The sequence below is a fragment of the Gekko japonicus genome, unplaced genomic scaffold (genome assembly GCF_001447785.1).
Source record: "Gekko japonicus isolate JY-2015 unplaced genomic scaffold, Gekko_japonicus_V1.1 scaffold1791, whole genome shotgun sequence".
Lineage (NCBI taxonomy): Eukaryota > Metazoa > Chordata > Lepidosauria > Squamata > Gekkonidae > Gekko > Gekko japonicus.
In genome coordinates this window covers 115247-120364 of record NW_015161456.1, presented here as the reverse complement: position 1 = coordinate 120364, position 5118 = coordinate 115247, and the positions used below count along the sequence as shown (strand labels likewise).

Below are 5118 nucleotides of genomic sequence, written 5' to 3'. Positions count from 1 at the left end.
GGCTTTTTCTACAAAAAAAGCCCTGGCCAAGAGGCTGCTGTAGTCCTACCTAGGTCCAGGTCCTGGAATCAATCCTGCTTTGTGTTGGACCCCACCTGCATGTTTTTACTTTTCCATCCCCCTTCTGCTTGTGCCTAAAGAATTGCATCTGGCAACCTGTGGAAGAGATTCTTAAACTACTATCCTCAAAATATACAATTTTTTGTATATACAATTTTAATTTTAATAATTGATATAAAATTGTAATTTTAATAATTGATATACACTTTTAATTTTAATAACTGACATACAATTGTAATGTTAATAATTGATATACAATTTTAATGTTTAAGTTTTTTTTAAAAACTTGCTGTGCTTTAGTTGCTAGCTTAACTTACTGAATTTAATTTTTATTTCCATTGGTTCGACAGGAAGTATTGTTTTTAAGCTGTAAGTTTTCTTTCTCCATCCGATGAGTATGAAATTCTTGGGTAACATAGCCCTTGAACAAGGGGGCCCTCTCTGCCAGGTGTTTGATGGATAGGAGGAAGTACCCCCCCCCATTTTACAGGCAGAGAAGGTAGAAAATGGCATTTGATAAGCAAATCCAAGCAATCAAGTAGCATTGCACAGCATAATAATAAGTGATACATAAAAGGTAGGGACGTTTACGGGGGACATGGTGTCACCTCTGTGGCAGGCTTCCAGGTAACTGAATCCAGTTAGAGCCCAGCTTGCCAAGCAATCACTTCAGTGTCATTCTGTGACATTAGTCTAGGGTTGCCAACCCCCCTGGTTTGGCAGGGGTCCCCCGCTTTGGGGGGGCTTTTACTCGCCGCTGGCCAGCTGGCCGCTGGGGAAGCCCCGCCCCCAAGCCCCAACACCCGCAGCCACCCCTCTCCCTCCTCTCTCTCAAGAGGGGTGGCTGTGGGCCACGGAGATCGGGCGCAGGAAACACCGGCCTGTGCACTTAAAGGGGCCCCTTTAAGTGCAGGCAGCCGGTGCTGCTGGAAGATCGGGCGGGTGGGTGGGGGGACATCCCCAGCGTGATGTCATCATGTTGGGGATGCCCCTCCCCCTCCAGGAACGCCCCCAAAGTCCCCCGCTGGGGGTGGAAGATGGACTTGGCAACCCTACTGAGGGCCTGTAATCCAAACGCCTTGACAAACTTTGGTTGATTCGAGATGTATACAAGTATGGCTTTTTGCCACGCCCATGTGCGTCACACACACACACATGGAAGTGTGACTGCAAGTTTCCTGTTGCAATTTGCCCAGAAGTCCTGAAGAAGGTCCCTGGGCAAAGCGGTTTTGAACCCTCCGGAAGTAGCCAATTCAAATTTGCCTGCAGCAGCTGCACTCAGACATTACAGCAAATTGGAGTTTGAGCGAAGCCTTTCCCAAATCAAGAAGTTTTCTATTGTGCTCTGCATGTGTGCGGGTGTGTGTGTGTGTGTGCGTGTGTGTGAGGCGCACAACTAGTCAGGCCTATGGCTGTTATCAGCACATAGGAAATCGTTTAAACATTTGGCACACAGCCACTGAAGCTTTAATTATTGAATGGCTTTATTAACTGTGATGTTTTATTGGCTATTCACGGATTCCGCGGCAAGCTACCTTGCATGAAGGGAGAAGGCAGGACATGAGCCCCCTAACAAAGAAACCAACTGCGGCTCGTCTGTGGGTTATAAGAGTGACTGCTGTGTAGCCGTGATCCGGGCTGCGATTCTAAAAGGCAACGGCACAGAAATAACTACAACGAATGCACTTAAATGCACTATTCTGGGAATAGGCGAGAGCAGTCCTTTGTTAGGGATGCCGGCCTCCAGGTGGGACCTGGGGATACCCCCAGAACTACAGCTCATCTCCAGACTACAGAGATCAGTTCTCTTGGAGAAATATGATTGCCAGGTCTGGGTTGGGAAATACCTGGAGACTTTGGGGGTGGAGCCTGGGAGAGGGCGGGGTTTGGGGAGGGGAGGGGCCTCGGCATGGTCCAATCCCACGGAGTCCCTTCTCCAAAGCAGCCCTTTTCTCCAGGGGAGCTGATCTCTGTCGCCTGGAGAGCAGTTGTAAAAGCGGGAGATCCAGGGTCTCCCCAACTGGATCTGGCAACCCTATCTCATGCCGCTGAGCAGAGGGAATCTGACAATCCCTACTCTGCGTTCTGCTGGGAATTTTGCACCCTCCCCAAACTGCTTTGTGATCTACCCCACCCGCCTCTGAAAAGGACACTGGAAGTGGTACCTATTTATCTACTTGCAATGTCTTGCTTTCGAACTGCTAGGTTGGCAGGAGCTGGAACTAGAGACGGGAGCTCACTCCGTCATGCGGCACACTCGGGTCTCGAACTGCTGAACTACCGACCTTCCGCAGCCTGCAGTTCAGCGTCATTTACTGGTAAGCAAAATAAGCAAAAACAAAACAGAGAGAAAGAACTGTGAACATTTTTTACCACCTAACAATCATAAAAAAACCCCAAGCACCTGTCCAGCAAACCAGGAGACCAAGTGGGGCTGGTGATCTACCTCTGACCCCTCCGCGATCTACTGGTAGATCACGATCTACCTGTTGGACATACCTGGCATACACCATAGTGTGAGTCTGAGCCCCTTCCAGGAATTCAGGGGAAGCTTCCAATTCAAAGTGACTTCTGGAGTCCAACTGGGGGATTTTAGGCAGAGCATTTGAATTCTCTTAGTGTTTCTGAGGCCTGATCCTAGACTTGATTATTTGGCAAGTCCCACTGATCACTCCCTAATAAATGTGCAAAGCTTCATGTAGTATATTATACGTTAAGAACAGAACAACTGCTCTGCTGGATCGGACTCAAGGTCAATTAGTTATTATTTCCCCTTGTTAACTAATAACAATTTTCTGCCTTATTTATATTTAAATGAACTTTGCACATGCAGGAAGGGAATGTCCCTGTAGACCTATTTAGTAATGTAGCACACTGAAGTATGCATTTGTAGTCTGAACCGCAAAAAGGAGAATGACAAAGCCTAGATTGTCAGGCATTTCACTAAGACTACTCTTCACAAAGTGGCTGTAGACTTCAGCCTAATGCTGCAGGATTTCATGCAAATAATTACCATGTCCAACTTGGCCCTAGAACTGAGTCTTGAATCCTAGTTATAAAGGCTCGTCCAAGAAAGGAAGGGCGGGGGGGGGACACAAAACAACACAAAAGAGAGTGCCAGAAAACATCAAAAGGTTTTTTGTGTGACTAAAATACTGCCAAACTTTTCGAAGACTGGCATAAACAACTGGTGCACATTATACAGTGTAAAAAGAGAACAGAAAAGGAGGGATGAAGGGAATTCTTGGCACAATCAGATAAAACTAGACATAAATTAATACCTAAAAATCAGACCGTGAACTAAAGAGCATTAGTCAAAAAGCATAAATCCCTTAAGTTTAAAAAAAAATCACAAATATTATTAGATTCAGGTGGGTCGCCGCATTGGTCAGAAGCAGCAGAAGGGCCACTGGACTCAAACTTTGTGAAATTATTAGTGAAAGCAGAAATGAAAAATTACCTGTTCTTCTCCCCCACTCCTAATACAGAGCAGATATGAGTCGGAAGCATAAATATTACCATGGGAAACTTTTAAAAAAATGGTAAGAGACTCTGGATCTCTTGTGTCATATCATATCTTGAGTGATATCTCAGGCCCATATTAGATAAAGGGGCTGCTCATTATAGGGTGACCATCCAAACTGGTCTTAATAGCAAACAGGGCTCTTTTTGTAGAAAAAGCCCAGCAGGAACTCATTAGCATAATAGGCCACACCCAACAGCAGAAACTCATTAGCATCTGGAGATCAGTTGTAAAAGCGGGAGATCCCCAGGCCCCACCTGGCGGCTGTCAACACTAATCTTGTGTGATATCTCAGGCCCATGTTAGATAAAGGGGCTGCTCATTATAGGGTGACCATCCAAACTGGTCTTAATAGCAATACATATTACATTGGCACAGCCCCTCCCCCAAGTGATATCTTATTCACACCACTAGGGTTGCTAGGTCCTTCCTGGCAACCAGCAGACGGTTGAAGATACGGTTGGAGCCTGGGGAGGACAGGGACCTCAGTGGGGTACGATGCCATAGGGTACACCCTCCAAAGCACCCCTTTCCTCCAGAGGGGCTGATCTCTGTAGTCTGGAGATGAGCTGTAATTCCAGGGGATATCCAGGTCCTACCTGGAGGGTGGCATCCCTTCCACCTTAATGTATAATCTGGGCACTGTGGTGTATTCAATCTGACCAAAGTATGTATGTGAACTTTTGTCATTGAAACACCATGTGAAGCTTTCATCCTGGGCTAGGATCCTAATCCCTCACTTGTAATTGGTAGCCCAGGAAGAACCAACCAATCACCAACAGCCAGTTCCAAGAGCGGGAACTATTGTGATTGGACCTTATCCCTGCAACCTCATAGGTTGATATTGTATAATAGGGCGTGGCTACATTAGCCGGGAGAGTTTAAAAGTAGAACAGCTTCAATGTAAAAGCTGTTCCGGCTATTCATGTTAATGTGTTTGGAGTTGAGTTACGAGTTGTCGAATAAAGCTGATCTTTTGCTGAAATCACTCTCTGACTCTTTGTTAAGTAACCGACTTAACAGGCACTTTTGCTGATTTTTGTGTCTTGCGGTACTAATCACATCAGGAAGACAGGGGTAAAAATATATATATGCACACACACACCTCACTTGCTACATCAACAGACTTCTAAAATAAAAACCATTTTCATAGAAATTTCATTTCCAAATAATCCTTTCCAAACCTTCTCACTTTCTTTTTTAGAAAGACTAAGGAGGTGTATGGTCATCATTGTACCATTTCATTTCATTTGGGTTTAATTTTTATTTCCTGCATAGTTCCTTGCAAATCTGTAGTATACACACACACCACAACTAGTACCAGAGACAAAAGATCCCAGTGTAAGCAAGTTGTAGGCTGCCATACCTTCCTGCGGAACTGATCTTTTCATACTCACTTGCAACGTATTACCAACAAAAGAACATTCTTAATTATTACCAACAAATATTGGTATTTTAATTATTTCATCATCAACATTAATCAAGGGTGTAGACTTTCCAATTTTCCGGGGGGGGGGGGTGGGAGACAGGGGCCG

General features: G+C 45.2%; 1 protein-coding gene across 1 annotated transcript in view; it reads right to left on the bottom strand.

Annotated features, from left to right (window-relative positions):
• LOC107125643 (kalirin) overlaps nt 1–5118 on the bottom strand; it is a gene marked incomplete at both ends in the record, with an annotated part of 264080 nt that overhangs the window by 198969 nt on the left and 59993 nt on the right. The gene's annotated exons all lie outside the window — the stretch shown is intronic.